Source organism: Lynx rufus, unplaced genomic scaffold (genome assembly GCF_022079265.1).
Source record: "Lynx rufus isolate CCGP_SWC_20201006 ecotype Redwood Valley unplaced genomic scaffold, mLynRuf1.p SCAF_22, whole genome shotgun sequence".
Taxonomy (NCBI): Eukaryota; Metazoa; Chordata; class Mammalia; order Carnivora; family Felidae; genus Lynx; species Lynx rufus.
The window spans coordinates 12504017-12527914 of NW_025814837.1; positions in this window are offsets into that span (position 1 = coordinate 12504017).

A 23898-nucleotide genomic window follows, 5' to 3' on the forward strand; every position below is an offset into this window, starting at 1 on the left:
TTGACAGGAAAAGTAAAATCATTTGTAGTAAATATGAAAATTGGCTAGATTAAAAAAATTAACAAAAGAAGAAATTCCAAGACAAAAACAAAAGGGAAATTTATATTGAAGCCAAGTTTAAGATCTATTTCTTAGGCATAGTGATAACAACAACGTTACTGAAATTTAAGATAACAGTCAAGAAAGAAATTACAGGGGTGCCTGGGTGACGCAGGCAGCTAACCATCCAACTCTTGGTTTTGGCTCAGGTCATGATCTCATGGTTCATGAGTTTGAGCTCCACATTGGGCTTCCCACTGACAGTGGGGAACTTGGGATTCTCTCTCTCTCCCTCTCTCTCTGCCCCACCCCTGCTTATGCTCTCTCTCTCCCTCTCTCTCTCTCTCTCTCAAAATAATTAAACTTTAAAAAAAGGAAATTACAATAAATTCTGAAGACATGTAGCTATGAATGATAGGGTCCTACTAAGTATAATCAAATATTTTTGTCAAACTCTTCTCTTTTGTCAGAAAAATATAAAAATATTTATATCCAAATAGTAAGTGTGTTTTGTTTATGAGCATGCACACTGTATCAGTTATTACACATCAGTTTAACACAGATGCTTTTTCCATACCCACAATATTTAAGCTACCCCAAGGGCCATTCATAAATGCCTAATTGTTCTCAGAGAGGATCATAGACCTTAACCTAGCATCATAAAGTTAAATTGTAAATATACTTTGCAAGATGATTTTGAAAGATCTCTGTCAAAGAAAATTTGTGCTGGACAGAGTTAAAGAGGCAAGGAGGACTTTATTTATTAAGACTATGGCAATAAAGGAGAGAGATTAAACTCAACTCCCTTGAAACAAAAGGCAAAAGACTTACTAAGCTTGAGGTGAGCTGGTGGAAAATTTATGGAGGGCATTAAGGGAGGGATTGGTCAAAGATATTAGGCCATCTGTGTTTGCTAATTGGCACTTATCAAAGTTAGGCTCCTATCCTCCCATGAAGACTGGCATAGAGCATGCAATCTTTCTTAATGATTACATTTCAAAAGGGATGGCTCCCAGGTCCTTGAGAAAGACATTCCTGGGTATTAAATCTGGCAGGAGGTTGGGAGAAGATTTACATCTCAAAAGGGCAGAGACAGAATTTACAATTGCAAATTTTCTGAAGTAAATGCTCTAAGGGAAGGGAAGTCTGGGGCCTATAATCTAAAAGGAAAGAAACCTGTCTAAAACGTAGTGAAGCTGAGAGGAATTTTAAGGCTGTTTGGTCACTCAAGATTATGGCTTTTAAATGTGGGAATCTCTCCTAAAAGAAGAGGTATATAAGCTACCCCATTTTGTCAGCTTCTTTCTCATTGCTCTGTTATCTCCCCCATAAAGAACAGGTGTGAGGGAAAAAAGCATAGGATATACATCTTTTAATATCTCCACAGATAACCTTTTTTATATATATGGTGTGGTGTTGCCTGATGCGTAGGTAAAATAGGTGTTTGCTAGAAAGCAATTCTCTCTCTCCTATCAAACATACATACCTGAATAATCCAAATCGCAAACATTTACTAAATGCTTCCCATAGTTTAGTCATTTGCTTAGAATAGCTAACTCTTAAAATGTCCTGGAAATGTGTTATATCCACTCTACACAGGAGGACAGTAGGATTTGGAAAGTGCTCAGTCCCATGGTAGATGCAGATGGTGTCGACCACAGTCTGTAGTAGCAGACATTCTAATGCATCATGAGTTTTTGAGGAAACTTGCACTCTCACCATAGAACTATTCCCTTATTTTTTCCACACTAAAACACATTTGGTATTTTTCTGTTTATAAGGAGGTGCAATTGAAGTTAAACAAAAAGATAATAAATCTAACCTGTCTATATCCCACTGATACGTAGATGACCATCGTTTGTTCAGTTAAAAGGTTAAAACAGGAACAAAACAAGATAAATACTCCAAAATTTTTAACAAAAATGAGCAAAACTTGTATGAGGAGAAATTGAAAACAGTGCTGTTCATCATGCACGTTGGCATTTGTCTGCTGCTCCTGATTGACTTGGAAGCAGTAACTAGGCATCCACTTCTGCAAGATCGGCTGCCTTTCTCAGTCTGCCCTGCAGACCGCAGTGGGCAGAAATAGCTTGTTACGGACTGTTTAACCAGCTCTTACATTACATAAGGTCAAATCCCCAAAATATATTGGTTCTGCTTCTTTGATCAAATATACTGATAGAGTTACATGTATGACATGTAAGAGAATGAGGCTGAAGGAATCAGGAAAGAGAGATACCGTTCTGAATACATCTTTCGGTGCAGCTTTCATAATGGAAGCATGGAAATAGTCTATGTATTTAAAATACTAAAATAAATCAACAGTGATGTGAACAGTAAAACTAAAGTTGAAAGCAACCTGAAGCAAATATAGCCAATTATGTTTCAAATTAAAATTATAATTAAACTGGAGGGAAAGAAAAAGAAATAAACCAATAATCCAAGAAATTTATAAACATAGAATCGGATGTACATTCTCAGTCTTTGGCTAGTATGGGAGAAATCTTAGCAGACTTGTTTTTTGAGAGGAAATATGGGCAAATCTATTATGAATATATTTTAGATGTTTTACAGCCTTGACAAATTCTAAGAGTTGGCTTTTCACATGGAAGGAATCTTAAATATATGGAAAGGAGGAGGGCAAAAAAGTACTCTGTTGAGATGTATTGCAACTGGAGATACTGGTGTAAAATCATGATTTTTAAAATGGGTGTGTGTATGTGTATATATATGGTCATATATATGTATGCTTAGGTATGCGCATATGCATATGTCTCCTCTGTCTGCTGAAAGAGCTTGGGGAAAAAATCTAAATTAATTCATCTAAAGGCCAGGTCATAGTCACTGGTACCATTCCTCACTAAATGGAACAAGTACCACTAAGATAAATAACTAGTTGATTCCAGAGCTGGGATTAAGTAGACACAAGAGGATCCTGGAACATCTTGCTATGCCAGAAAGCAAAACAATGCCCCCCAAACTAATGGGGCATGACCCAAGAATTCAAGAGTCAGCTTGTATGATAATTTGAATACTAATATTAATCATTGGGGAAAAAATCCACATGTCCTTACTGATAATAAATAGGCAAGTAAATGGGGGAGATTAGAGAGATTTTGCCTATAATAGAGTACCAAGTAATGAAAATGGTAGGAGTTTTGGAGATGGAAAACCAGCATTTTGCAACTATCATAATAGAGTGATTCAAGCAAGAATCAATCAATTGTATTTGATGAGGAGCAGGAAGTTAATATTACCTCAAAGTGCCAATGCCAGACTATTTTTAATTGCTGGAAAAAATAAAATGTAACTATCAGTGGAGAGATCAACAACTATTTGACTCAATGATTCAAATTAAAATCATCCATGAGGGACATATAGATATCTGCTGTCTTCAGATGTGATAACCTAAGAATGATGCATATTACATATTTTGCCTGGGAATTCAGAACCTGAACCCAATATGAATACACATCAGACATATCCATAATAAGTGTTTTCATATTTTGAAAAGCATTCTTTAAAAGCTCAATCTTGAAAAACAAAGAAAGACTGTAGAAATGTTCCATATAAATGGAGACTAAAGAGACTAACTCTGACAAGTAAACACACTATTTGATCCAACATCAGATCCTGAATAAGGTGGGGGTTTGGGGAGGGAATACAATTTGAAGCATTATTAAGTCAATTGGCAAAACTGAAATATGAATGGTAAGTTAGCTAAAACGAGTTTGTTCAATTTCAAATTTATTGAATTTTATAATTATACTTAAGTCATGTAAGAGAAATTCTTACTTTTAAAAAATAAATGACAGAAAGGGGCTTGATGAATGTAATGTCCTCTCTAATGATTCACAAAAATATTATGTGTATGTTTGTGTGTGTAGATGTGTATGCAAAGAGAAAAAGAGCAACTAAGGAAGCAAATGGGGTAAAATGTTAACAATAGTAGAACCTGGTACTATTTGTGCTATTATTACTCTTGCACATATTTGTGCCTTTAAAATTATGTCCATATGAGGGGCATCTGGGTGGCTCAGTCGATTAAGCATCGGACTTCAGCTCAGCTCGTGATCTCATGGCTTGTGAGTTCAAGCCCCACATAGGGGCTCTATGCTGACAGCTGGGAACCTGGAGCCTACTTCAGATTCTGTGTCTCTCTCTCTCTGCCCTCCCCCACTGGCACTCTTGTCAGTCTCTCAAAAAAAATCAATAAACATTAAAAAAATTTTTTTAATTAGTTACACATGAAAAAGGTTTGTTTTTGTTTTTTTTTAGTGTATTTGAAATTATGCAGTGGTGCTTGTCTAAAAAAAGTATCTAAACAAAACCTAAAATGTCCTTTAATTCAATGACATAAATCTTATCCTACTACATACATATACAAGAATCATACCTAACTTACTTACAAAAGAGAAGGAGAATTGTAAGGTTTACACATAATGAAAGCTGTATAAGACGTTTCCTGTATATAATCATTGATATTTATTGAAAAAGTTTTCTTTTTCTGTTTTTCTCTCTTTCTTTCTCACTCTCATTCTTTGGAGAGAATTAAATTTAAAATATACAGGAAAAATTAGTAGGGTGGTTTTCGGGGGGGGGTTGTTTTGTTTTGTTTTTTTCCAGAAATACTGATGAATTTTTCACTTTTTTTACTAGATTTCTAGCAAATTTCAAAAATAGATTCTCATCCAAGCTCCTTGCAAAAAAGGTCTTCAAAGAATTAGTATTGAGCCAGGGACTATGGTACCCTCAGAATTCTTTTCATTGCATGCCTGAGGCTAATACATCAAATCCTGGTTGGAAGTCATTTCCCAATGTTAGTTGACTTTGACACAAACTGAATTGTCTGCAGATAAATGGGTGCCTCGGCAAGGCATTGACTTCGTGCTTGAAAAGGCTAGCCAACTCTTGATTCCTATTGACTAAAACTAGTTAAGAGTAAGGCACCGCCAACATAAGCTGCATGTTTTATGATAAACAGCTCAACTTAAAATCGCTTACTTTTCACTTTGCAATATCAGTAGCTATCTGAATGTGGGTTAAGCACTGTGCAATTTTCCTGAATGTCCACAAAAGTGACAAAGAATCCTCACATGGTTTTTTCTTAGTGAAAGCTAATTTTGGCCAAAGATGCTCTATTTTCTTTCCGCTGTGGAATGTATGAAGTCAGACCTACGTATGCATGCTACTCTTGTTCTTTTCTTTGGCCAACACCATGGAGTCCTGATAAGACTCCATGATAAGAGACAGGGGAAGCTGTACCTGCCCCTTCAGTGAGTATGCAGGCATCATGACAAGGTCATTCATTGAGCAGGGGTACATCCTTCCTCCTCAATAGATAAGTGAACCTCTCTGGATCACCTAGAAGAACCACACTGTTTGAATACTAAAAATGATGGGGTTTTAGTAAGGCATAATATTATAATAGTATTTTGCCCAGGAAACTTTCGAATATCCAATTCTTATCTAGAGTCTATCATTCTTTTCTGCAAGGTTCCCAAGGGATGTGTGCATACAAGCAAAATGTAACAAAGAAGCATTTTATGCTTTGCTTTGGCCATAAACCTTGAAGGGGGATTCCAAGAAATGAAACTAAAACATGAACGACTACTTTATTTTAAAGATAGATATATTTGTATGCTATTTACAACCAGAGAAGTATAAGATCTGTTTTCTGATTCCTAAAGCCAAATCCTGGTCTTTGAATTTTCCCCTTTAATGGGGCAAAGGTTTAAGGGACCAGAACTCTCAGGCCCAGAAAGAGACTACTATGTGTTTGGACTAAACGAACTTATTTATACCATCTATGAAATAAAATCTTATGAGTGACCTTGAGTCTGATCAATCTAGATAAGTTTTCCTTGTTTTGGGCTTGGAATAAAACATGATTGGAGTGGACTTCCTTCTTCTGGTAACCAGCTAAGCAAGTGCTATAGGAAAATACTTATTTGTGTCTATGCTCCTAAGACCTAGGAGACTTCATACTGGTACAAACCAGTGTCCTGGAGGCAATACGGTCTATTGTAATTCTAATAGGTTAGGGAAAGTTCTGAATTCAAATTCTCTATTACTTACTGCCTGAGTAAATCTTGGCAATTGTTCTAAATCTATTTCCCATGCCTAAAAAATGTGGTTAATAATAGCATCTATTTCAAAGGCTCAGATTCCATGTGGCACATGTGTATTGCATGCCAGACACTCTTCAGAACACTGCGGAATCAAAGATAAATAAGATATTTTTTTTCATTGAACCTTGTTTTTGGGGTAAACATTCATGTGAAATAGAGACAATTTCTCATATAGTGTGATAAGCATCATGATACTGATATTCGTAGGGCAATGGGTGCACAGAAGAGAGACAGCCCAGTTTAGAGGAGCAGCAAACACTCATCAAAGAGGATGGTTATGCTGAGCTTTGCCAGATTTGTAGGAACTATGCAGAAGAAAGTAAAATATGTATGAAGGCTGTTAAGCAGAAAGACAACATAATGTATTCAAAGAACAATAAAGAATTTTATATTTATTAGAAAAAAATAAAGGGAAAAGATTAGAAGATAAAACAGGAAGTAAGAAGGCTCAAATCATAAAAGATCATTCCTTTGGCTTAAGGAGTTTATAAATAACATGCATACACATGTGCACACATGTGCACACACATGCACAAATCAAACAAATACAAGAAAACTTTGAAAGCCTGAAAATACTTTATTATTCCAATGCTTGCCTTTTCCAGAAAGCTTTTTGGAGAGGAAAATTTAATCACTGTGATTTAGAAGCAATGAAGTCCATGCATGATTTAGCTCAATGGAGAACTGGAATTATAATTTGATGCATTAACCCAGCCTGGACTTTCCTCATTTTGGAGCTCTCCTTATAGAGAGGTGCACTTCTGATGGCCAGCTACTTTTTTATGCTGTCTAAGGAATATGCAGGGAGCAGGAGAGGGGAGAATATTCACGGGTCAACACATGGTAACAAACACAAATAAACATGCAGTCTCTCACTCTACAAGATTCTTTTTTCATCTTAGAGATGGTGTCAAGTTACTTCTGTTGTCACATATTATATAAAATATGCCTAGTGCCATCTGAAGGCAGACTAGGGTCACGGTTAGTACTAGCTGGAGTAGCTCTATGCTGAAGTGTAGATGCTTATTTTAGGAACATTGTTACCAACACCTGAACCATGCTGAAAAAGCTAAAGAAAGTAAAGTGAGACACTCCCTCCATTCTTGGGCAGTTTCAGCAGTAGGGAGAAAACACTTCTAAGGATGAGGTCTCATAGTAAAAATGAATGGGTGAGAATGGGTCAGTGCTAGCCAGCATTCGTATGGAAGGAGATATACATTTTAACTCTGAAAAAGAGTGTAGGGCACTAACCAGGGTTAAAAAGCTGAAGGAGTCCAGATGAAGGAAAGAGGAAGAGTGGTTATACAAACTGAAATTGGGTAGGCTTGATGGGTTTGGGTCAGAGAAAGATCAAGATTAAAGAGATGGAGGTGCAGTCTTCCAGAAAGCAAACAGGATAATACCAGTCAAGATGGTCTCCTGTGCGTGCCTTTACGCGCATTTGCTCCTTATGCTGTGTGTTCTGCTCTGTTTCCAGGGAAAATCTTTGTGACCTCTGACAATAGATGATATTCAAATCTTTGTGAACCCAGCTCTGTTCTCATGACCCACAGATGATGAAGAGGATTACACTTTCCAACATACGGAGATCGTATCTGTCCCTTCACCAAATCTGTCAGCAAATGTATGTTGAGGATTCTGCAACACAGACAGGCCACCTGCTACAATTTAAGCTAACAGAATTAATAGAGGCTTGTATCAATGCCTCTGCCTGAGTTGCTTAGAATCCAGTGCAGAGGAAAAATACAACCAGGTTAAATAGCAAATGGGGAAAAAGAAAATACAATACTATACTTCAAGTGTCACAAAGAAGTACATAATCAATGCCTGTGAAATCAGAGGGCAGCAAGATCACTTTGGATTCCACCTTGGAAACTTATAGTTATATTTTAACTCATTTCTAAGTAGATTAATGAACTACAGTGAAAAACGTACAACAATGCATAATGTATAAATGGTGCATAATGACATTATGCAGCTCTTGTATTATTTTTATATTAACAATTTTTATCTGAGGCTATTACCTTGAATATAACTTCAATGTGTGATTATCTGCCTAATGAAACTCCAAGAAATAACATTTCCACCTGGATAAATTTACTATACAACACCAAAAAAAGAAAGAGATGCTATATTTTTGGAATAAAAATAAAATCCTTTCATAATAGAAATGTACATGGTGAATAAGTAACACACTCAATAATGCAAATTAAAACAAAAAGATATAACTTTCCACGTGTTGATTAGTCAAAGAGTTTTCAAAACGTTCAAATTCATCAAAGATATTATAACTTAGTTTTACTTGTTAGTGGAAGTGTAAATTACTGAGACTTTCTGGAAAGCAGTGGGTAATATGTCTAAAGAGGCCTAAGTACACCTTTTGATCCAGTAATTAAACACCTGCAAATTTAGCCTAATAAATAGCCTTATTTGCAGAAAGACACATGTATACAAATTTTCATTTGATCTTCACTCATTATAAACAATGTAAAATTATTTTTTAAATGGAATACATGTCCATAAATAGAAAAGTGGTTCACTGAGAGCATATTCAAACAATGGATGATTTTAGCCATTACAATGATCTTTTCAAGGTATCCTTGATGATATGGAAAAATGCTCACGTTAAAATTTGGTCCAGGAGATGGCTTTGAACTTTTTTTGAACACTCTGTGGTGGGTGCTGCAGAGACATTTTGTCCTATTTCTCACCCACTCCTGTTCCCAAGCCCTGGGCTGCCGTGGATGTCTTAACAAATGGAACTTGACAGAAACAAGGTCCAGAGCTTCAGCTAGGCCAAAACTCAGTCAACAAGGAAAGAAAATAGAAGATGAGGAGGAGACTTGGGACAGTCCAGCATGGAGCCAGGAAATCTGGATCCGTGTTCTCAAAGAGCTCTATGCAGGGGCCAAAGTAAATAATCAAGGACATTTTAATCAAGGATTAAATGTTGCCTCAAATGTTATAGTAGGAATGAGAAACAGCCTGGAGGGGCTTCAGCTCCGTGTCCCATCTCTGTGATGTGGTTCTTGCATCCATCTGGTTACTTAACAGTCCTGTAACATGAGAAGCCTCTCGGCGCCACATCTTACTTTGTTTAAAATAAGATTAAGTTCTTTCCCTGCCAGCTCTAAATTCCTACGATTCTATAATTCTAATAAATGGCAAATTTTTAATAAAAATTGAAGTTAAAAACTGTTCATTAGGATAAAAAGAGATCAGGCATACAAAAACAGATTCGAAAAATATGTTACTTTACAAAAAATATAGTAGTACAATGTTGCAAGAATAATCTAAAACCATATTCCTTTTCTAACTATCCAATCAAATAGGTACTTTTTATATTTTGTGAACTTTAGTACGAAACCATTTAAATGTATGACTAAGTTAAATATCAACATCTTTATGCTTGGTTTACTTGTAAGGAATAGATTAAAATTTTGCACTGACCTCTAATATTTGAATATGGAAGAAGAGTTCAGAATGACACCAATATTATAGTTGTAAAGTGCCAACACAATTAGGTGTTAAAAAACTTTTTTCCCCAGACGTTCAGGTTTTGATTGCATAGAAGTGTTTTATTTCCACAGTAGCCAAACAAATAAATAGACACAAAGTGCTTTTATAACCTGAAGGAAAAGTCATTCTAGCTGGTATATAGGTCAGCAGTTTTCTGGTTCTGGATTGTTGTTGTTTCTTTCCCCAAAAAATACTTCTTTTCACTCATCACTGACCATTAAATCCCACTACGTTTCTTCAAATGTTATTTCTTAAATTGTTTTCCATCAGTGAAATCTTGGGCATCTTACGATGTAGAGTTTAGCGTGGGCTTCTGTTGAGCAAAGACAACTGTGATGGCAAATACAAGGGGTTCAACAGAAGGAAGGGTGGTATAGGGTGATTCAGAGTCACATATCCTCTAGCACAGGTGGGATAGGAAGCCCTACTGACTGTGTGATTCCACAGCCTCTAAGCTCTTTCTGTGTTTAACATTTCCCTCCTTAATCTTTTTTGATTCCTTCTTTCCCAGTTACTTGGCTTGAAATGTTTATTTTTAGATTTTTAGTGATTAGGAAAATAAAGGCAGATTAATCTCTTTATGTGACAGCTTGGTACAACAGTAAGAACATAAATAATTTCTGCAGTCAGTCCCTTTTTGGATCTTGATTCAACTCCTAAAAGTTAACATATCTGAACCTCATTATTTTTCAAAATGGGACGAGAGAGAGAGATTGAGAGAGAGAGAGAAAGAGAGAGAGAGGAATCTTCTAGCTTAAAGGGTTGCTTTCAGGGTCAAATGATGTCAACACTACATATTGATAGACTTTACAAACTTAATGACATCGCACAAAAATCAAACCACTTTAAAATATATATGTTACCTAATTGGAAAGCAGAAGGCCCTCTAGCCTTCTTTTGCCACACAACTAGTTGTTCAGTTTTGTTAATTGTCACCATCTAAAAGAGGAGGTGACTTAAGACAGGTAATTAGGGTCTGTGACAACAAGCTAGGAGCAGAGTGTCCCTACGCCCACTGGGGTGACTGTCAGTAGCCAATGGACTGACTGGTGGGAAGACGAGCTCCTTTGCTTCCAGGTCAGGAAGTGTGGAGTTGAGCTCTTTGTGGAAACTATCTGTGCCTGGACTTCCCCTGAAATCACACTCTCATTTGGCTCCTTCCCCTTCCTGTCCTATTTCACACCTCCTACCCCTTACTGATTTCTCCCAGGAGCATGTCCTTAATACATCACTACATCTCAGTCCTTGGCTTAGGGTCTGCTTCTGGAAGAAGCCAACCTAAGAAACCCATCAAATTCTTTTTTCATTAATTCAACAAATGTTTATTGAACATCTCCTAACTGCCAGCATGGTTCTCATTCATTAGAAAGAGAAACAAAACAAAATCCCTTTCTATGCATCTTCTGTTTTATTGAGAAAAGTGAGAAAATAAATGAATGAATGGGTATATAATATGATTTGTGTTAAAATCAGGGTAAAAATGCTATGACAAAAAGGAACCAGTGTAATTTAGAAAGGGGATAGAAAAAGATGGAAATTACTATTTGAGATAAATAGGTCAGATAAAGCCTCTCTGAGAAATGAATAAGAACAAAAACTGTCCTCTTCCAAAGCATTATTTGTTCTTATATTTCAATATTGAGAATCAGGTCAGCTTAAGCCTTTGTAAGAAATTATCATGTACTGGGCACTCTGGTTGGCTGCGGGAAGCCTGAAGTCTCCAGAAGAACAGAGGACATGGGGCTAAGATTGGGGTTAGACTGTGTAGGGCTGAGTGGGAGGTAACGCATCTTCAGCATCCTAAAAACAAGACAGAGACAGAGGAAATGTAGAAATGCTGGGGTTGTTCTGAAGGTTATACCAAAGCAATCCAGACCTCTTAGAATCCAAGAAAAGGTTTATTCCATTGCTTCCTATTCCTTTTTTTTTGGGGGGGGGCGGTTTGGGGAGAGAATGTATTCTTATCTCTTTGTATGCTTTGTAGCAATGCTTTTCTGCATACATAGGCCTTCCTTAAACGTCAGTTTATATGGGATGTGTGTGTTTGTGTGTATGTGCATACCCCAAACTTTATTTTCCACATAAAGGAGTTAGCTAGAGTTCTCTTCCTGAAGATAATGGTCAGATATTTCCCTCAAGCCATCATTTAAACTGATTATGTGAATGTTGCTATAGAAATATGCAATCCAAATATACATACCTACATAGAAAATACTGCAGGTCATTACTCCACTTTTGCGTATATGGACTTGTCCTTTCTCGTAACTCTTACTCTAACAATTTAATCTTTTTTCTCCAAAGCATTTGACTCTGCCTGAGATTGCAACAAGAGCATGCTAAAATAGAGCTAATATATAATGTATCCTAGCCTCCTATCTCTTTCATCCCTTGGAGACAAATCAAAACTGAAATAAAACCCATGATTCATTCTGTAAAATCCAAGTTTCCCATAATCTTAATAAAATCTCCTCAAACTAAGCATCCAAGAAGGACTATTCAATAATCAAGTACTACTGGCTTTGTTTCCTGGGAGGAAAGGCAAAATGGAATATTTTAAGCAAATCATAGATGCAAATGTGATGCATTGCTTCAGAATCTCCGTGCATGATTTCTAGAACATCAGTTCACTGGGCTGCACCAGGGTCTAGTCTAAGATGAATGAACCATTTGGACTTAAGGTTGATCTGAGAGGCAGCAATTCACCACAAGTTATTTCCATCCTGTGAAATTGCATTCCTCTTTTTTTTCTTTTTCTGTGAAGCAAGGAAAAATAAATAGGCCTAGCAATGCAATTCCTTATTATATTGATCAGACTTTTGGCATTAAAAATGTCTGCCCTTTAACCTTTCCCTTTTCAGAAATCTTTCAATGACTCCTCTGTGCATGACATGAATATGTACCCCAGGAGACATTATAAGCAATATTTTTTTTATTACTGACACTGTAAAAAATGGACATGTTTTAAACCCTCTATAAACTACTATTTAAAAACACAAGACATGATTGATCACCAGATGGAGCAGTAAAAATGAAAACTTGGAGATAAAGATGGAATACAAATATTTAATCATAAATGGGAAAACAATGAAAGTCTGGGGATAACTATATTCTGTTTGCAGATAATAACCTTTCATATGAGAATGAGTCACTTATGGTATCTAACATAGAAACATAAATCCTGATGCACTCTAAATACAAATTTTTGCCTGCGACACTCTTGCTTATAACTGAAAACATTTTGTTTAGCTATTCTAATTTAGAAAGGTCTGATATATTAGAATTTTTACATCACATCAGTCAAGAAACATTGCTTCTCCTACTAATACAAAAGGCATTTTCTTCTGTAACGTAAAAAAATATGGTAGTATCATAAAGCATATTGAAAGCATTCTGACAAAAGGTTTGGGCCCATAACAGTAGAAACCTTATGTAATCCTTTCTTTGAGATAGAGATTTTACTTCAGTTCTAGTGTGTCTCAGAATGTTGACAAAATGGAAATTTATTTAAAAATATTTTGCAGACGGTATTGCATTATTTCCTTATATGATTGAAGTATTTAAAACCACTTACATGTGAATATGGTATGCTAGACCATTAATTAAATGACTTTATCAAAAAGTAATGGCCTACATTATCATTTGTTTTAAGCTTAATAATAAGACGCTAATATTTAAGTTCACTATACAGTGATAAATGATTAACTATAGGATTTGAATTTTCTGTCACTATGAAAATTATAACCAAAAAATACTACTAAATATGAGAGAAAATTACAATATAAACATCCCAGCATTTAACACAAGGACTGACATGCAATATTCACTAAAGAAAACATGTTAAACTTATGACATCCCAGCATCTTCTATCAACCACTTCCTTTCACTACTTCTCCTCCCCACACATGGTACCCAGTAAAGAGCTCTGCTGACTGTAACATCCATTCACTATCTCATCCCCACATTGTGAAAGGCCCATTGTTTTAAAATTTATAACTTGGCATTTGTCTGAATACAATGTAGTAAATCAAAATATCCACTAGGATATATAGTAGCCTAGGAATATCTTAAATTATCACATTGAGTATGACTTTTATATTTATTTCTACAATGCCTAATTGAAGGTTTGTTCTTCAATTTTGACCTGATTTTCCAATATTATGTATTTAGTTGGCGCCCTTTGGTTCATTGGCAGTAAAGAGGCAGAGACGACACAGCAGTGACTTCTTCTAAGACACCCAATGTAAGAGGTACACAATTTTCTTTGAAAACACTGATATTTAAGAGGCATGAATAGCCTGAATGTCAAGGATAAAGGAAGCTAATGCTGCTCTTCTTGGTTCCCTAACTTTCTATGCCCTGTCAACAAACTGATCAGGCAAACACATTAACGAGAGTTCAACTGACCAAAGTGAAACAAGGCAAGTTCTTCCATTTTCACCATCTTAAGCTCGACAAAGAGCTGAACTAAGGCAGGCAAAACACTTTTGCCTTAGTCAATATGTGTTATTTCAATAAAAACACTTTCCAGGTCAGTGTAAAACATTTTCCCAAATATCATCAATTGTAATCAAGTCTGGTACTCTTATTCTTTTAGTTTTGAATTGTCTCATTGTACAGTTCTGTCCACATTATCCACTAAATTAACTGGATGAGGTCAAGGTAATAAATAACTTGAAAGGGCCATAGCACTTTCACCTGTAGTGACATATATATATATATATATATATATATATATATATATATATTCAAAAATAGAAGCCAATTCAGCAATGTTGGGGCCTTTACACAAAATTTACAGACCTTTATTTTTGTTCATTTTGGCTTCTCCTGTTCTAATGATTTATTAATCTACCAGTATCCCACTGTGTTTGGAATATATAAAATGTAGCTCAGAGCCTTGGAATTCAGACTATTTAATAAGGCCCAATAAGAATGAAATTCATTCGCAGAGACTGTTGAGCAGATTACGTAGTAATCCATAGCAATCTTCCCTAGGGTTCTTATCTATTATTTCAGGGTAATATCAATGTGAGTAAATAATACTTCCCTAGAGGAAACGATTTGCTCTATTAAACCACAGCTTCTTAGATTCCCAAAATTCCATGATTTCTTGATAGGCCTATCAGCCTTCTGGGAAAAAATAGGAGAGCATCAGCTGTGTCTAATCAACCCAATACCACCCAGATGATGGCTCGACCAGAAGTTAAGTGCCTGCCTTGCTCATTGTCATTCCCCTGAAGTGACTACCAGCCCTGGGAACATAAGTGATGGCTGAATTAACAAAAAGATACCACTTGGGAAAAAGGGTAGGGTACCTTTTTAATAAATACAATACTCACTAATAAGAATCTTTGAATAAATTTATTTGTCTAGTTTCCTAGGTGTTTCTTTGGCTGTTTAAAGGATTACACCCTAGAGAAAGTACTTTGCTCTCAGATAGAAATACAATCTAATTATAAAATTGTTTAATAATACCTGTTAACATTTGAATATTAAATGGAATAATGCCTACAAGTAGCGAAGGCATGATTTCTAGTACAATTGGAAATGTTCAGTAAATGTTCATTTTCATTATTATTAATATTCATTGCAGGTGAGGTCGCTCATAATGCTACTGAAGGTAAAAATCAAGATATTCTGTTCAGTTTGCTACTCAGTAGCACCTCACTAGTTAAAGTGAGTCCAAAAGAAAATAAAAATAGAAGAGAGATCATATATCCTTGCTAATTCTAGATAATAGCATAATGTAGATGTTAGATGTTGCTACCTCTCTTAGAAAATTGGCCAGCTAAAAGCAAAATCATAACTGAAATTTGTGCTCAATCCAGAATCATCATGCCACAGACTGGCCACTCAGAACCCTGAACCATGACCCTCAACTGGATCTGTTTCTCCTGTTGCCTTACCATACTCTGTATAATTCAGTCCTTCCATCTGAGAACTTCAATTCTGGGTGTTATAGTTTTGACAGGAGTTCCTATCAGCTAGGTTATCTGATGTTACCTAAGAGAAAGTGCTGATGAATAAAAAGTGGTTTCTGTCTCACACTTCAGAAGGATCATATTTGCATTTTGATAGTGTTCTGCTGATGGCTTGAGGCACTTGAAAGAGTGACTCAGGATGCTGGATCCTTCCCTCTGGCTTCTCTGACTCATTCCTTCCCAAAAGGATATAAGCTTTTCTGATGAATGAAATTGTATGCTCTGGTGCCTCTTCTCTTTCTGGGCCCATAATCTACATTTACCATTCCATCATAAGGTCACCCAGTAGGCACCCTCTCTCCTACAGAACTCAGACCTGAAATCCTGTCTGCATAAGGATATTGAGAATGAGTGATGAGGAAGGAGTAGAAGCATGGTTCCAGTTCAGGGTGAAGCTTCATTTTCCAATCCAGTTGTTAACAGTCTACAAAGGTTGATTTTTTGATTCTCCATCTGACTCCTGTTCTTATTTCTCAATTACCTCTGAAAACGAAGAGGGAAAGGGTAATATGTCACCTGAATGATTGGCATACATTCTCTTAATGTTTAGTTATTTATTTTGAGAGAGAGAGAGAGACAGAGGAAGTGTAAGTTGGGAAGAGGCAGAGAGAGAGAAAATTCTAAGCAGGCTCCATGCTGTCAACACACAGAGCCCGACATGGGGCTCGATCCCACAAACTGCAAGATCATGACCTGAACCGAAATCAAGAGTTGGACATTTAACCAACTGAGCTACCCAGGCACCCCGACTGGCATACATTTCTTAAACTCACAGTAAACAACTTATTTTTATGGAGGTTATGGGAGACCATTCAATGGTTCTTGGGGCACATTATTATTATCTAGGAAAGAACATAAAAACAAAAACCTGGATGTTGAAAGATGGGTTGAAAGATGGATTGAAAGATGTATGATGATAGAAGGGTTGATGACTATTCAGAAGTAGGAAAGGTTACCTAATGGGAAAGATATATCACAAGTTGGACATTTACCAGCCTTCAATAATGGCTGCTGGATTTCTGATTCCCAGGGTGGAAGGCAGACAAAATGTTAAGTTTTGTATCAGTCACCAATGACTCCAGCTTTGAAGGTCACTGCTTTTTACTTTCTCTTCTATTCACCACTGCAAACACTGTTTCTGAAAGGAGATTGAGCTGAGGATCCCTGTGTGGGCACTGAGTATTTATAACATTGTGGTTTCTTGCCCTTATCCTATAACAGTTCTAACTTTTGTCTGTATTTTTTTTGAGTGCTGCTGCTTATTAATGAAGATCAAGTCACTGAGAATAATTGCTGCATGGATATCCCTTCAATTAATTTTAAATGTAGAGTCAAATTCTATTTTTAAAAGAGAAGTCACACATATTTAAAACTGAAAATCATTCTCAAAAGTGGGAAAACTTTCTTTCGGTAGTAGAAAGTATTTTATTTGATTCACAGTGAAGAGTGTTTCTTTTGTTGCTGTTGTTTGCCTGACAGCTACACATTCTGGGCCTAACAACACTGAAATAGGTGTTCACTAAAGGAACAATACATTTTGTACCATAACAGTCATTAGTCGTTGTTATAATAATAATTATTATTGTAGTATTTACTAAAATTATAAAATGGTTAACAACACATATTAATCTTGAAGGGATCTTGATTCCCTGAACAATTTTGCATATCCACTTATGTTTTTTCTCCTTTTCTTATTTTCAGTTCATGGGAAAATAACGATGTTGAATTTTATTTCGTGAATGAGTTGGTTAAAATATTTGATAAAACTCTTTTGTGGCTCATAGAAGAAATCAGTTGGCCCTTCATATGCTAGAAAATTTTTTTTAAAAATTAGAATATATTTTGAACTTTGTCAATTATCAATGAGAATAACATAAAAGTTACCTTTATTTTCTATCAGAAATGCTACCTGAAGACTCTTACAGACTTTCAACAGGGTGAAAACCTGGTAAAACCCCATAAGTAGAATCATTGGATTGAAGACAATATGCATTTAAAATTTTAATATGTTGCCAAATCCTATCCATAGGATGGGATCTTATTATACCCCCACACACACTTTTGCAATTCAGCAAGTTAGGAAACTTAAATTTTTGTCAGATAGGAAGTTGAAAGAATGGTACATCAGTGAAGTCTTTGTTTCCATTTTTCTAATTATGAGTGAAATTAAATATTTTGTTAATGTTAAAGGGCCATTTTCTCTTCTCTTCCCTTCTCTTGTCTTCTCTTCCCTTCTCTTGTCTTCTCTTCTCTCCTCTTCTCTTCTCTTTTTCTCTTTTCTCTTCTCTTCTCTTCTCTTCTCCTCTCCTCTCCTCTCCTCTCCTCTCCTCTCCTCTTCTCTTTTCTCTTTCATTCTCCATCTCCCTCCCATTTCCCCCCCCCCGCCTTTCCTCCTCTTTCCTTTGTTTTGCCCATTTCTCTATTAATGTGTTGGTCTTTTCCTTATCTATTTGTAGGAACTCATATGTATTAGGAATATTACCCATATATGGGTAGTAGCTTTTTTCCTGGATTATTATTTTTGTGACTTTGCTGTATAGAATGTTTTTTTGTTGTTATTTTGTGGAATTGAATTAACATTTTTTAATGTTCATTTCTTTATTTTGAGGGAGAGTGAGAGCACAAGTGGGGGGAGGAACAGAGAGAGAGAGGGAGAAAAAGAGAATCCCAAGTAGGCTCCACACTCACAGCACAGAGCCTGATGTGGGGCTCAATCCCATGAACAGAGAGATCATAACCTGAATCGAAATCAAGAGTCAGTTGCTCAGCTGACTGAGCCACCCAGGTGCCCCTTGATTCAACATTAAAAAGAAAATTATTATACATGTTGGAATTTGAAATAGAGTAAGCAAAGTCTTTTCGAGTCCATGATAAAAGAATTCTGTATTTTCTTCAGATGCATTTATGCTTTTATAGATTTGAATGTTGTAGCTAATTGCAATGTATCTTGGTATGTGGTATGACCTATGAATTTTACTTAATATTCTTATCAGATCATTATTAATTTGTTCCCCCATCATTTATTGCCTAATCCACCTCCTGTCATTTCTAAATTATGTCCAGTCCTGGATGTTCTATTATGTCCCACTGGACTACCTTCCTCTTCACGTGCTAGTAGCACACTGTTTAAATTATTGACAGATTTTAACATCTTGAACTGCAAGTTTTTCTTCTGAGCTTTTCTTCTAAAGTTTTCTTGCTGTTCTTTCTTGTTTATTTTTCCATAAGAGTGTAGACTAGTTTGTCCAGTGCCCTCTTCTTCTCAAAAAAGGAGAGTGCTAATCGTATTTTCATTTGATTCATATTTAATATTCATATAAGTTAATTAAGAAAATAATTGACTTTATGCAATAGAGTCACTGTTGAAACCCAGCCAATTCCAAATCCATCGCATCTCTGGCCTCTCGCCCACAGATGTGACCCATTCTTCATATACTATAGTATGCATAGCAAATGTATTCAAAAGATTGGTTTGATCATGGTTATTCCCCTGGTCAGCATTCAGCAGTGGAGACATTTGCCTTTTGCAGTACTTCTCACCAGAAAAATGTGCTTTTAAATGCTGCACAAAACACTTCAAAATGTTATTTTTTTTTTAATTTTTTTTCAACGCTTTTTATTTATTTTTGGGACAGAGAGAGACAGAGCATGAACGGGGGAGGGGCAGAGAGAGAGGGAGGCACAGAATCGGAAACAGGCTCCAGGCTCTGAGCCATCAGCCCAGAGCCTGACGCGGGGCTCAAACTCACGGACCGCGAGATCGTGACCTGGCTGAAGTCGGACGCTTAACCGACTGCGCCACCCAGGCGCCCCTCAAAATGTAATTTTTGCTCATTTTCCATCTTGGCCAAATATCTTTCCTTATCATTAACTTGCACCCCTTTTTAGGGCCAAATCTCACCTGCTCCATGACACCTTCACCAACCACCTTAATGGAGAGTGTTGGCTCTTTGCTTTGAAATCTGTTCACACTTCCTCTGTGTCAATCATTTGCCTTCCGTCTTTGAATTTAAGGCTAATTACCATTTTATGTGGAGTCATCTTAATTAGATCATAAATTGGTTAAAGACAGAACATAATTCTCATTTTTTTAGTATTTCTGACAGACGAGAATGTGTGTGTGTGCATGTATATGTGTCTACTTTTTGTTCATTACTTTCTCAGGATTCTCATTTCCTCTAAGTGTTTGTCCTCAGCAGTTCGACACAATCAGTTTGCCTCCTCTTACTCCAAATAATGAATTAAATATCTGACCCTCTTCCAACAAGCAGACAGCTCTTTCCTTATAGCAGCAAGACATTCAGAATCCTGCCTTTTGTCATCTGTCCAGTTTTTCATTACTGACAGAACTTTCCCTTTTCTCCCTCTGTTGCCAAGAACTTATAGGTTCTAGGGAATCAATTTGCAACAAGATAGGGCTTTGTCCAGGGGTGACAGCTTACCCTGGGAGCTCTGGCAAAGCTGGACCTTTGAAGGCCAGATGGCAAGAAAGCTTCTTGTGTGTTCTTTTAAAGCAGGCACAGATTTCCACTGTCAGGTGATACTCAGGATAAAAATATCTCTTTTAAGAGGCATTGAAAATCTAAATTGAGTACATCTGGCAACCCTCCTTTATTTACTCTTTGTTAAGCATCATAAAGTATCCTTTCAAGGCAGAGAGGGAATGATTTACATTTGCAAAGCCCAGGCTGATTTATTCCTAACAAATTTTGCTCACCCAGATGATTTGTGTTCCACCTTCCAAGATCTTTTAAACTAGTTTTCCAGGTGCAGAGGTGAGAGTTGCCAGTGTATAATTTTTGGATTACCCTTCACTCCCTTCTGCAAGATGCTCAACACTTTGGCTACACTCCAATCTCCAGCTCTAGTCTCTGCTTGAAAGGATAAATTACATATTTTTGTAATTATATAGAAATAAAAACACATTTTTACCAGTGAGGATGCCAAATCTGCCAACTATCTTAAAACATCTTTATTCTCATGCACTCGAATCTAAAAATAGGTTCTAGTTCAAATTAGATCTCTTTTGCAGGGTTTTACCAGCTTATAATGAATCTTAAAAAACAAGTTCCCTAAATTTAAAACACATGGAATTAAATAGTATAATTGATGATCATTTAAGGAAAGACACTGCAAAGTAATTTCTCTAGACACCAGACTCAGGCCAAGCACTAGAAGAAGCTATTACATGCAATTATTCTATAGGGAACTCTCCTTTATCATTAATCTCCAGCTTACCAAGACATAATGCTCACATGTATGATTCTCAACCAGTTACAAAATATATGACTCCTAAAAGTTTTTATTAGTGCTTATAACATGAATAGAAGGTAGATATTACACTTACAGACAACGTGCTTGAAAGGTGGATTGCTGAGGTATGACTAAGCATTGCTACATTCAGTGATCAGGGAAACAACATTTGGAAATCTTGTCTACAAACTCCAGATGTGTGTTTCTTCTATATACAGTGCTCCTGCAGTGGCTGTTTATTTACTCAACTTCAGTGCATTAGTACCTTTAGCAATAAAATAATAGAACATTATCCTAGGAACAGGGCATGACCAGCACATTTAAAATGGCATGCAGGATGAGAACGGTGCATTAAAATCTGAAGCTTTGCTTAATTTTATCTAGGAAAATAATGTTATCTTTCTGTGTACATTGTTGAGAGTAATCAAATGGAAGAAAATTGTTACTAGGAGGGAAATTAAAGCCAGTCAGAAATTAAAATTGCCCAAGCGTTGGTCAATGATAATTGATAATAATCAATAGTAGAATAAATAGAGATATTCCCACAAGAGAAGTAAATGAACATTGAGCCTTGTTAACTTTCATTGATCAAGGTGTAAATGTATACCTAGATGTAATGCATTTTAGCAAGTGCATTAGCAAGATCTTCCCAAACCTAAAAACCCAAATCCATGACCTCGCATTTTAAATGGTTTATTAAAATGGAAATAGAGAATAATTGGAAGTAACTATCACCCTTTTCATGTGCTCATATACACCCTTGTATATATGTAAAATTCAAGTACTTTTCATATTGTAATTATTTATTTTAATTTGTCATAGTCATACATAACAGTTTGAAAAGCCAGATTCTAACAAACATTATGCAGTAAACATTAATGCTGCCTCAATATCCCTCATACCCAGCTCCCCAACTCAGAAGCAATCATTTTAAAACATTACTAGACTTAATTAGTCTGACGAATAGCCCCAGAATTTTAAATATTACGAAACAAAGTTTAAGCGTTTGCTCTGATTTGTTAAATTTATATATCATTTATTGTTATCTCAATATAAAAGGCCAGGCTTTTAATTTACAGTTCATATTTCCAAACTCCACCTCCCCAAATACTTGTACCACAATTCTCGGTTTCTTCCTCAGTTGGTGCCATATGCAAATGCAAATAAATATGTTCTATCAAACTTTGTTACTATGTCTTGACAGCCACTTTGTAAGATGAGGACATAGGTGTCCCCTTCCCTCTGGCTCATCTTCATGCACCCACTCTATCTTTGCTTTTATATTCTTCTTTATGGCAAAATTAAGTCTTTCGTAATTTGACCATAGATTAATTAGAAAAGTATAATACAAATGTAAATTACAGTTCGGAGCAGGACCAAATACCGTACTAATTACATGCTGTCCTTTATGGCTCTACTGTAATGACCACTGGGTTATATCAAGTGAATATATATAATACATACATAATATATACAATATATATACACATATATATGAATATTTCTTATATATATTTCTTATATATTTCTTTCTGATTTGAACTAGATTTTAAGCTTACAAAACTATAATATTGGAACTTCCCTATCCTGTTCTCTTACATTTATTGTTTCTTGAATCTCACAACTTCCTGTCTCTCAGTTTACCTTTTTAATTTGCTGAAATATATCCTTAATTGATTTCCAAGGAAAGATTTGTTTTTTACCAAGGATACTTCCTTTCAGGTTTTAAAATATTTTATTCCTTCCTCATATTTTAGTGAAAGTTTGCCTAAGTATATAAATCCACATTGAAAATCATTTTAAGAACTTTGAAAGCATTTCTCCATTTTCATCTGTGATGCTAAGTTAATGATGGTCTGACTATCTGTCATTTATAGGTGATTTTAGGATCTTTGATCTTTGTTTTTCTTATATTTTTACAATAACGTATCTAGATATTTTAGGGTACAGTGCTTGGAAAGACTTTTTAATTAGATTTGTTTCTCTCTTTAGTTTTGAAGGACTTTTTGGTACTTTGATCATTTCATCACTGTTCTGCTCATCTTTTTTTCTTCAAGCTTATCTATTTATCTTGAGAGAGATAGAAAGAGAGAGAGCACATGCATGCAACAAATAGGGGAGGGTCAGAGAGAGAGGGAGAGAGAGAATCCCAAGGAGACTCCACACTCGATGCAGGTCTCAACCCCACAACCATGAGATCATGCTTGAGCCAAAATCAAGAGTTGTACACTCAACTGATTGAGCCACCCAGGTGCCCGTCTTCACCTTTTTTACCAAAAACTCTTACTACTCAAATGTTGGACGTCCTGAAATGATCTCATCTTTTCTCTTGTAAATTCTTTTGTTTTTATTTTGGTTATATCTAATGAGTAATTACTTCACATTAATTTCCAACCTTTCTATTGAACGTATTATTCCAATCATAACTTCTGATTTCCAATTTTTTTTCTTCTTTCTCATTTTTTTTCTTCTTTTTAGGATTCTTGTTAGTTTGTACTGCAGAACATTCTCAAATTCATCTGAAGATACTCATGAGATTTTTAAAATTTATTTTGGTTCTTTAAATTACTCCTATTTCATCACTGTCAGTTTTTTCTTAGCATATATTTTCATCATTATTTCTCACTTTGCAGTATTTTGATGAAGTTCTGGCAATTCATGGTAGCCAATTCACAAATAATAATTCAGAACTAAGAATAGTGACTTGGGAGATTTTATGTTTGATAGGAAATGCATTAGAGTGGGAAATGATGGGGTTGACTCCTATACCGAGTAAGAAAGGTTTCACTCTGAGTCTCAATTAAACTAATTACCCTTATTTTCCTTAGACAGCTTTGTTATGTTTGTATTTGTGCCTGGGCTAAGGTATCCGGCATAAAGAGTTGTAGGAAGAGGTGTGGTTTATTTCTGCCCTATATGTTCTTCACTAATCATCTTGTTCTTAGATCTGTTTCTTCCTCCCACCCATCAAAGTA